Below are 12,092 nucleotides of genomic sequence, written 5' to 3'. Positions count from 1 at the left end.
TATTTTAGATAAAGATTTTCAAATTTTTTGACCTTAATGAAATGAACTGCTGGTCTAATATTCTGTTGTATGCTTTGTCAATCCCTTCTCAACATTCTTGCTCAATTTGAAATCTAGCAAATCAATATTAAAGAATTTAACTTTCAATGTCTGACATCTCATATAAGGGAAAAATTGCTATTTTAGACAATGGTTTTCAAATTTTTTGAACTAAATGAAAAAAACTACTGGTCTAATATTCTGTTGTGTCCTTTGCAAATCCGTTCTGAACATTGTTACTGAATTTCAAGTTCTGCAAATCAATATTAAAGAATTTATCTTTCAAAATCTGATATCTCATATAAGGTAAAAATTGCTATTTTAGACCATGGTTTCAAATTTCATGACCTGAATGAAATTAACTGCTGGTTTAATATTCTGTTGTATCCTTTGCCAATCCCTTCTGAACATTGTTACTGAATTTCAAGTTCAGCAAATCAATATTAAAGAATTTAGCTTTCAAAATCTGATATCTCATATAAGGGAAAAATTGCAATTTTGAACAATTGTTTTGAAATTTTTTGACCTTATTGAAATAAACTGCTGGTCTAATATTCTGTTGTATCCTTTACGAATCCCTTCTGAACATTCGTACTGAATTTCAAATTCAGCAAATCAATATTAAAGTGCCTATGTCATGATTGGGGAAATAGACTTTTTAGATAGTTTAGACGATTTTAAGAACTTTTGCAATATATTTGATAGGTCGGAAATTTCATCTTCATTGACTTTGAGGGCCTCAAATTTGGTGATTTTGACAATTTTAACGTTTGACCGTGACCCTGAAAAAACTGGTAACTAATGTTATGTGTGACGTCAAATCGGGAAGTCGCAAAGAGAACAATGCGCTTTTCTATAGAAATAAGACAGTGCTGCATTGTAAAAGCGGGGTTAACGAATATTTTTTGAAGATTTACGCCTTTTGTGTTCGGCATCTTCAGTGTTAAGATGCCACACAGGTGTGTCGTCTTTGGTTGTTCCAACACAGCGAATTTACGCGAAGGAATTGCACTGCACAGAATTCCGTATGCGAATGATATGCGGCCCGAGGCAAAAAAGCGAAGAAAGACTTGGGTAGATTTTCTCCGACGGAAACGTGAAAGATGGGAGCCTTCTGTCCATTCAGAAGTTTGCTCTAAACATTTTAAAGAAGAGGATTTTGTGAATCGCTACATTGGCGTCAATGAAATGCCTGACGCAGATAAACCATTGCTCGTGGCTCCTCGCTTGAAGCAAGACAATATAGGCATATGTGTGTTTCCTTCAAAATACTGCGAGACAAGTAGCACGTTATCCGCGAGAGACCGCCGTCGAATAGTGAGTATCATCAATACTTTATACTAGTACTTTATTCTTTATGGTTTTGATTCCCGTATTTTGCATACTCTGCGCAAAGTCACTGCGGATGATGAATGTATCATTATGGGACATTTCATAGGCATTATGCTGTAATTTGTATTTAGACTTTGACCTTTGTCTTTTAAATAAATAGTAAAATGATATTTTATCTATTTATAGACTCTTCGTGCTAAACAAACAGATTATGAAAAGTGTGGCGCTACAAAATCTCATAGTCAAGCAGCATCATGTTCATCAACCGAGAGTTTTGAACAATGCCCAACAGCAGAGAGTGACCAACACGATTTATGAGTTGAGATGCTTGAACAACAATCAGCAGAAGAAACTGACATGGTATTAAAGACGGAGTAATTTCCGGAATTATGCAAACAAATTCTATCTATCAAAATTATGCATATAAAGTCTATATCTATATATTTTAGGGTGATATTGAAGGAAATGTAAAGACCGCGTGGGTCCAGACAATGCCATCAAGTTGTAGCAATTGCAATGAATTAACGAAAAAGTTGAGGCAAATGAAGAAAAGGATGCTTTTTTATAAGGCTCAGTCAAGTTTTGGTAATCATAATCTGTTAATGTTGTTCAAAACATGTTATGATAATATATTCTGTAAATGTTGCTTATTGCAATCCCTTATTTATTTACTAGGTGGTGATAATTCATCATCAGATGATGCTACTAGTGATGAGGAAGAGGATGGTGATGATGATGATGATGTTAGCAGTGTTAGCAATGTTGACTCACATACATCAGAACCATCCATACCAACAGAGGTCGAAGAAGAACCAGCACTGGAAGAGCCATTGACTGCCACTGATACAGAATCGGAGATAGAGGATGATATTTCTGGGAAAAGGTACTAATTTTACTCAAATACACTATGTATAATTATAATAACTTGTAGGTACACCACGTAAGTATTAAATACTGCAAAGCTTTCGGTCCGTTAACCCGGACCTTCATCAGTGCAATAACTGATGAAGGTCCGGGTTAACGGACCGAAAGCTTTGCAGTATTTAATACTTACGTGGTGTACCTACAAGTTATTATAATTACTAAAGTCGCCATGCAATCATACAAGAAAATTATTACACTATGTATAAATGACCGAAATGAAATATCTATAAGAAATAAAGTACGCATGTAGTTGTATGCAAACATAAGCAAAATACCTTGATATCTTATATTGATATCTTATTACTTCATTCTATTCATTTAAGAGTCTATATCAAAGATGACAATTTGAGGACACAAGCAAAGTTTGTTGTCTTTCTTCCACAACTCATGGAATTATTTGGCACTTGTCCAACCTGTAGCATGCCAGGTGTCCTCATTGATGTTAAAAAGTTTGGAACAATGGTACAAATCGAGAGAACATGCAGTCAAAAAAAGTGCACAAAACGCAACAATGTGTGGAGCAGTCAACCAAAATTTCCTAACTCCAGTATTCCAGCGGGGAATTTACTTCTGTCATTTGCCATTTTAACTGGCGGTGGATCTGCAAGCAAAACGCTAAGAATATTTGAACATATGGGGTTAGGAAGCATATCTCTGTCCACATTCTACCGCCATCAACGTGTATGTATACATGCAGTTTGTTTGACTAGTTACCTAACCAGTTAGCTATATTGGTGTTGACCAGTTCAAAACAATTCCTATTTAGGTTGTTTTTTTCTATCATGACACAAAAATAGCTGCCACTCATTTGTTATTTGTTTGCTCTCTTGGAAGTTAGGTGAGGAATTTCCATCACCTTGTACTTATTATGAAGATCTCTTTATTTTAAGACCAAGCTGTTTCCCACCATTCATATGCATTGGAAATCATACAAAGCATCATGGCAAGCAAAGTTGAAAGAAATAGATGGCATTGTTTTAGCTGGGGATGGTCGTCATGACAGTATGGGACATAGCGCAAAATACTGTGCATATAGTTTGTTCTGTTGTGATGATCCAATAAATGCAATAATTGATTTCAGTTTAGTGCAGGTACTGTGTAATTGCATAATATTTGTAGATTTATGAACTCTTAGCATATTATATATTTGCATATTTTTCACCATTTAGAGAAATGAAGCTGGCAGCAGTCCTGCCATGGAATATATGGCTTTCACAAGATCAATGGAGGATGTATCAAAAAATGATTTGAATGTTAACACTTTTGTGTCTGATCGCCATTCATCCATTGCCAAACACATGCGAGAAAAGCTGCCAGAAATCACTCACTACTTTGACCTGTGGCATTTGACAAAAGTATGTGCTATAAATATTACATAATTGCTATGTAGAATATACAAACATACTAAAGACATACTGTATATTCTTTAGAGGTTTCAAAAGTACTGAGCAAAATTGCTAAGGAGAACGATTGTGAGGTGCTTTTACCATGGGTGAAGCCATGTGTTAACCATCTCATCTGGAGTGCCACATCCACAGCTGATGGTAATGGCCAAGTCATTTGGGCAAAATTGGAATCATCTTTGGAACATGTTGCTAATGTTCACAAAGACCTTCCTAATCCTGTCTTCAATAAGTGTGCACATGATGATATAGAGGAAAGAACATGGCTTGATAAAGGTAAAACATATTTTACAAAATAAAATCGGAACCAAAACATTTTATGTAATGATTTACCTATCAAAAGAGAGCCCATGTCATGAGAAGTCTAATAGTATTTGATTCATTCTTATACAATTTTTGGTTGCAGAGATATGAGCAAAAGTGTCTTTGTATTCTTTATAAATTTCATTATGAGATATCACTCAATTCAAAAAACCTAAAATCTGAACTAAATTTGTTTAGGTGATGATTTACCTATCAAAAGAGAGCCCATGTCATGAGAAGTCTAATGGTATTTGATTGATTCTTATACAATGTTTGGGTGCAGAGATATAAGCAAAAGTGTCTTTGTATTGATTATGAATTTCATTATGACATATCACTCATTTTAAAAAACCTAAAATCTGAACCAAAACATTTTAGGTACTGATTTACCTATCAAAAGAGAGCCCATGTCATGAGAAGTCTAATGGTATTTGATTCATTCTTATACAATTTTTGGTTGCAGAGATATGAGCAAAAGTGTCTTTGTATTCTTTATAAATTTCATTATGACATATCGCTCATTTTAAAAAACCTAAAATCTTAACCAAAACATTTTAGGTTATGATCTACCTATCAAAAGAGAGCCCATGTCATGAGAAGTCTAATAGTATTTGATTCATTCTTATACAAGTTTTGGTTGCACAGATAAGAGCAAAAGTGTCTTTGTATTCTTTATAAATTTCCTTATGAGATATCACTCATTTTAAAAAACCTAAAATCTAACCAAAATTTTTTCGATGATGATTTACCTATCACAAATAGAGACTATTTCATGAGAAGTCTAATGGTATTTGATTGATTCTTATACAATGTTTGGGTGCAGAGATATAAGCAAAAGTGTCTTTGTATTCTTTATAAATTTCATTATGAGATATCACTCATTTTAAAAAACCTAAAATCTGAACCAAAACATTTTAGGTTATAATTTACCTATCAAAAGAGAGCCCATGTCATGAGAAGTCTAATGGTATTTGATTCATTCTTATACAATTTTGGTTGCAGAGATATGAGCAAAAGTGTCTTTGTATTCTTTATAAATTTCATTATGAGATATCACTCATTTTAAAAAACCTAAAATCTGAATCAAAATTTTTTAGGTGATGATTTAGCTATCAAAAGAGAGCCCATGTCATTAGAAGTCCAATGGTATTTGATTGATTCTTATACAATGTTTGGGTGCAGAGATATAAGCAAAAGTGTCTTTGTATTCTTTAAAATTTCATTATGAGATATCACTCATTTTAAAAAATTTAAAATCTGAACCAAAACATTTTAGGTAATGATTTACCTATCAAAAGAGAGCCCATGTCATCAGAAGTCTAATGGTATTTGATTGATTTTATACAATGTTTGGTTGCAGAGATATGAGCAAAAGTTTCTCTTTGTATTCTTTATAAATTCATTATGAGATATCAGTCATTTTAAAAAATTAAAATCTGAACCAAAATATTTTAGGTAATGATTTACCTATCAAAAGAAGGGTGCATGTCATGAGAAGTCTAATGGTATTTGATTCATTCTTATACAATTTTTGTTGCAGAGATATGAGCAAAAGTGTCTTTGTATTCTTTATAAATTTCATTATCAGATATCACTCATTTCAAAAAACCTAAAATCTGAACCAAATTTTTTTAGGTGATGATTTACCTATCAAAAGTGCAACCCATGTCATGAGAAGTCTAATGGTATTTGATTCATTCTTATACAATGTTTGGTTGCAGAGATATGAGCAAATGTGTCTTTGTATTCTTTATAAATTTCATTATGAGATATCACTCATTTTAAAAAACCTAAAATGTGAACCAAAATTTTTTAAATGATGATTTACCTATCAAAAGAGAGCTCATGTCATGAGAAGTATAATGGTATTTGATTCATTCTTATACAATTTTTGGTTGCAGAGATATGAGCAAAAGTGTCTTTGTTTTGTTTATAAATTTCATTATGACATAACACTCATTTTAAAAAACCTAAAATCTGAACCAAAATTTTTAGGTGATGATTTACCTATCAAAAGACAGCCCATGTCATGAGAAGTCCAGTGGTATTTGATTGATTCTTATACAATGTTTGGGTACAGAGATATAAGCAAAAGTGTCTTTGTATTCTTTATAAATTTCATTATGAGATATCACTCATTTTAAAAAACCTAAAATCTGAACCAAAAATTTTTAGGTGATGATTTAGCTATCAAAAGAGAGCCCATGTCATGAGAAGTCCAATGGTATTTGATTGATTCTTATACAATGTTTGGGTGCAGAGATATAAGCAAAAGTGTCTTTGTATTCTTTAAATTTCATTATGAGATATCACGCATTTTAAAAAATTTAAAATCTGAACCAAAACATTTTAGGTAATGATTTACCTATCAAAAGAGAGCCCATGTCATGAGAAGTCTAATAATATTTGATTCATTCTTATACAATTTGGTTGCAAAGATATGAGCAAAAGTTTCTTTGTATTCTTTATAAATTTCATTATGACATATCGCTCATTTTAAAAAACTTAAAATCTGAACCAAAACATTTTAGGTTATGATTTACCTATCAAAAGAGAGCCCATGTCATGAGAAGTCTAATAGTATTTGATTCATTCTTATACAATTTTTGGTTGCAGAGATATGAGCAAAAGTGTCTTTGTTTTGTTTATAAATTTCATTATGACATATCACTTATTTTAAAAAACCTACAATCGGAACCAAATTTTTAGGTGATGATTTACCTATCAAAAGAGAGCCCATGTCATGAGAAGTCCAGTGGTATTTGATTGATTCTTATGCAATGTTTGGGTGCAGAGATATGAGCAAAAGTGTCTTTGTATTCTTTATAAATTTCATTGTGACATATCACTCGTTTTAAAAAACCTAAAATCTGAACCAAAATTTTTTCGGTCATGATTTACCTATCAAAAGAGAGCCCATGTCATGAGAAGTCCAATGGTATTTGATTGATTCTTATACAATGTTTGGGTGCAGAAATATAAGCAAAAGTGTCTTTTGTATTCTTATAAATTTTCATATGAGATATCACTCATTTAAAACCTAAAATCTGAACCAAACATTTTAGGTAATGATTTACCTATCAAATGAAAGCCCATGTCATGAGAAGTCCAATGGTAATTGATTGATTCTTTTACAATGTTTGGGTGCAGAGATATAAGCAAAAGTGTCTTGTTATTCTTTATAAATTCATTATGACATATCACTCATTTTAAAAAACCTAAAATCTGAACGAAACATTTTAGGTAATGATTTACCTATCAAAAGAGAGCCCATGTCATGAGAAGTCCAATAGTATTTGATTCATTCTTATACAATTTTTGGTTGCAGAGATATGAGGAAAAGTGTCTTTGTATTCTTTATAAATTACATTATGAGATATCACTCAATTCAAAAAACCTAAAATCTGAACCAAATTTGTTTAGGTAATGATTTACCTATCAAAAGAGAGCCCATGTCATGAGAAGTCCAATGGTATTTGATTGATTCTTTTACAATGTTTGGGTGCAGAGATATAAGCAAAAGTGTCTTTGTATTCTTTATAAATTTCATTATGACATATCACTCATTTTAAAAAACCTAAAATCTGAACGAAACATTTTAGGTAATGATTTACCTAAGAAAAGAGAGCCCATGTCATGAGAAGTCTAATAGTATTTAATTCATTCTTATACAATTTTTGGTTGCAGAGATATGAGCAAAAGTGTCTTGGTATTCTTTATAAATTTCATTATGAGATATCACTCAATTCAAAAAACCTAAAATCTGAACCAAATTTGTTTAGGTGATGATTTACCTATCAAAAGAGAACCCATGTCATGAGAAGTCTAATGGTGTTTGATTCATTCTTATACAATGTTTGGTTCAGAGATATGAGCAAAAGTGTCTTTGTATTCTTTATAAATTTCATTATGAGATATCACTCAATTCAAATAACTTAAAATCTGAACCAAATTTGTTTAGGTGATGATTTCCTATCAAAAGAGAACCCATGTCATGAGAAGTCTAATCGTATTTGATTCATTCTTATACAATGTTTGGTTGCAGAGATATGAGCAAATGGTCTTTGTATTCTTTATAAATTTCAATATGACATATCACTCATTTTAAAAAACCTAAAATCTGAACAAAATTCTTTTAGGTAATGATTTACCTATCAAAAGAGAGCCCATGTCATGAGAAGTCTAATGGTATTTGATTGATTCTTATACAATGTTTGGGTGCAGAGATAAAAGCAAAAGTGTCTTTGTATTCTTTATAAATTTCATTATGAGATATCACTCATTTTAAAAAACTTAAAATCTGAACGAAACATTTTAGGTAATGATTTACCTATCAAAAGAGAGCCCATGTCATGAGAAGTCTAATAGTATTTGATTCATTCTTATACAATTTTTGGTTGCAGAGATATGAGCAAAAGTGTCTTTGTATTCTTTATAAATTTCATTATGAGATATCACTCAATTCAAAAACCTAAAATCTGAACCAAATTTGTTTAGGTGATGATTTACCTATCAAAAGAGAACCCATGTCATGAGAAGTCTAATGGTATTTGATTCATTCTTATACAATTTTTGGTTGCAGAGATATGAGCAAAAGTTTCTTTGTATTCTTTATAAATTTCATTATGAGATATCACTCATTTCAAAAAACCTAAAATCTGAACAAAATTCTTTTAGGTGATGATTTACCTATCAAAAGAGAGCCCATGTCATGAGAAGTCTAATGGTGTTTGATTCATTCTTATACAATTTTTGGTTGCAGAGATATGAGCAAAAGTGTCTTTTTATTCTTTATAAATCTCATTATGAGATATCACTCATTTCAAAAAACCTAAAATCCGAACTAAAATTTTTTAGGTGATGATTTACCTATCAAACGAGAGCCCATGTCATGAGAAGCCTAATGGTATTTGATTCTTTCTTATACAATTTTTGGTTGCAGAGATATGAGCAAAAGTGTCTTTGTATTGTTTATAAATTTCATTATGACATATCACTATGACACAAACCACACACTACCACGTTTTTAAGAGTTTGCCTTTGCGATTTGCAAACATTCATTGCATAACCTGGCTGAAAGGGTAGCATATTTTAATATTAATGTCTTCACCATTTTCGTTCGTATCTTTGGTTATCCTAGAAACAGGATATACACATACTGCTTACCATTTAGCAGCTTGATTAGAAAAATCAATCCTTTCATCATACATACAATACCTGGTTGTATTGACTATTCCGTTCCTTTTGTCTGTATTTTGTGTCCAAATTACACGCATACCCTTGTAAATATCGGTAGGTGGATCATCATTATCCATTTTAATTGTGCCAACGTACAAACCTGTGCTAAAAAGTATTTCTAAAATGAGAGTGTTTATTTGCAAAACAGCACTTCTCATCAAAGTTAAAAATAGGTTTGCAGCATTGTCCTGTTTAACAGATAACAGCTCATGATCGCTAACAGTCTGTGAGTGATTGAGTACCCGTCCCTCATGAAGTTTTTCCAACATTTTGCTGGTGGTTCTCCAATAACGCAAATGATTTAGAAGTTCAATGTATTCCTCATCAATGCAACAATGTTGCTGGGTCAAATTGAATGATAAAGAAATTCTTGATAGTGATTCTAATTGGTACACACAACTTGTACTTACGTGCGGTCAGCTGCAGTGCTCGACAGAATATTGGTTCAATTGGTTGAAAGTCGACAGATGCACCATCAAAATCTGGTCAATAGTAATTACATCATACATGGAAAGTTGATTAGTAGTTGAGCTCGAGATTTATTAATTGGGGAAGAGAAGGAAAAATGAATAGTGTTTGCATCAATACCTTCATCAAATACTGCACAGCAAGAAGAAGCAAGGTAACCAGTTGGAGCAGCAACTAGTGTAATAACGAATTTATACTTTATACGGATTTATACGGTCTCTTTATTATGATTGCACTTCGCTTCTCGTTTGAACCCATAACTTGCACTTCTGCTGCTCGTATTTTTCCATCCTTTCCTGTGATTAGTCTAGTAATTTTTGCAACCTTCCAAAAACACTTCACTGTTCCATCGTTCTTCAGAATCACTAAATCCCCGACCTTCACACAAGGTTCTTTACCATTAATCTTTTGCGAATTCTTGCATAAACTTGTCAAATACTTGCGTTTCCATCGTTTTGTAAATTAGTGAGTTTGGGAAATACAACGGCAATTGCAACCGCCATTGCAAAATATTTACACCTAATATTGTCATATTCAGAGAAAATACGAGTTAGTATGGACTTGATTTGCCTCTTCAAGTTTCTTCTTTCTCTGAAAGAGTTATTAAGTATTATAAATATGGTCGATCAGCTAAATTGATTCTAATAATCCAAACAACATTGAACACATTACTCTTGCAGCGTTGTCATACACCGTGAAATTGGTGTATATCATGATGCCCTTTTAGCAACCACGGCAGTGTGCAACACTAAAGGTCATGTAATTTACATTTTCTTTGTCTGAAAGGATCAATGCCATTGTTTATAAGGACGTTGCGGTTGCCATAGCAGTTGTATTTCCCAACCCACTATTGCCTTAACAAATACCGATGATGACGTGCACCCTTCCTTAAGCTTTCGTGAGTACTGACTACTTCATAACTTGCTTCATTCAGATCTGCGCTAATCCTACTGCCATAGAGCAAATGTGCTAGCGAGAGTGCATACGATGTGCCGTCTGTCGTTGTAAACATAAGTCAGTGGACAAGAATTCACTACAGCCTCGACTTCAGTCAATAATGTTCTTAGTTGCTCAAATGTAAGAAGTGCCCCGACCAACGGATCTCTTTATGCAATCCTTTGTTATTCTTATCAAATGCTCCCAAAATCCACCCCACCATGGGGCCTTTTCCACTATAAACATCCACTTAACTCTAACATTCGCCAATGTTCTTGCACCAAGTTTGACTGCCCGATCTTTGTAATCTCTCTTGCTGACGATTTAAAATTCTTCGCATTGTTTGACATGATTACTCTCCGTAGCCCTCTATGACCAACGAAACAACGAAAAGCTAAAAGAAATTGCTCGGCAGAACAGTTTTCTGCCAGTTCTATATGAACTCCTCGTGTCGAAAAACATGTGAAAAGACAAAGATACACCTTCTCGATCTCTCCTTTCTCAATAGCGTTCCTTTTTTGACATACATTGGTACAGCGTAATAGACGCCAGTGTTCGTCCATGGGGGACTCTCATCGACGCAACCTTCCGGCAGACTTGATGGTGTATATAACGGAAACGGTTTGCCAGCATACTTCGTACATACCACACAACGTCGAATGAAGCCTTTTACATCCTCTCTTCCTCATGGAATCCAATATTTGTCGCATATTGCAGTCAAGGTCAACGCTAACCCACCATGCATCATGGTCAAATGAGTTTCCTTTCTAACCAAATTTGTTAAATGGCGATGGGTAGGCAATAATAATGGATTAACTGTCTCGGATGGAAGGTTTGCTTGGCCAATTCTTCCCTTACATCTTAGTACGCCACACTCGTCAACATAAAAACCGTATTGTCTAACATAATTCGAATCACAACCAGTTTTGACACATTCAAATTCTTTGGAGAATACACTTGACTGGGCTGTTCGAATCCACGAATTCTTGGCATTATTTATTTCTTCCGAAGTTATTACTTGACTCTTCGGTAATGCCTCCGTGTCTCGACGTATTCGTAGAGACATTCACATTTGTATTCGTAGTGATTCGACGCTTCACTTTTCGAATGAAGCGATATATGTAGCATGTCAAAAGTTATGACAAACCATGATTTTATCTAAACTTTAGTACGAGCTGGTCACATCACCCCGAGATGACAGAATACATGCGTTGTACGAGATGGGTTTTTAACTTCCTCTTGTAAAACGTTCTCTTCCTTAAATATCGATTCATTCGAAATTTCTTGACATTCTACTTCTCGTGACTTTGTGAAATCGGGTCCTGTCTACCATAGCTGGTTCTCGCTTGATTGGTCGGCTTGCACTCCTCGAGCGGGTAAATCCGCTGGATTACAAACTCCTGGAGAATGGTTCCAGTTCCCTTGACTTAGATGACGTATTGCTTCCAC

General features: G+C 33.6%; 1 long non-coding RNA gene across 1 annotated transcript; it reads left to right on the top strand.

Moving 5' to 3' along the window:
• The first annotated feature begins 2,137 nt into the window (after positions 1–2,137).
• LOC114543254 lies at positions 2,138–3,365 on the top strand. Its single transcript, XR_003689947.1, has 3 exons — positions 2,138–2,254; positions 2,619–2,976; positions 3,186–3,365. It is a non-coding gene; the product is annotated as an uncharacterized LOC114543254 (long non-coding RNA).
• The last annotated feature ends 8,727 nt before the right edge of the window (positions 3,366–12,092 follow it).

This window comes from Dendronephthya gigantea, unplaced genomic scaffold (genome assembly GCF_004324835.1).
Source record: "Dendronephthya gigantea isolate DGI-Jeju-01 unplaced genomic scaffold, DenGig_1.0 000425F, whole genome shotgun sequence".
Lineage (NCBI taxonomy): Eukaryota > Metazoa > Cnidaria > Anthozoa > Malacalcyonacea > Nephtheidae > Dendronephthya > Dendronephthya gigantea.
This window is presented reverse-complemented; position numbering and strand designations above follow the sequence as displayed.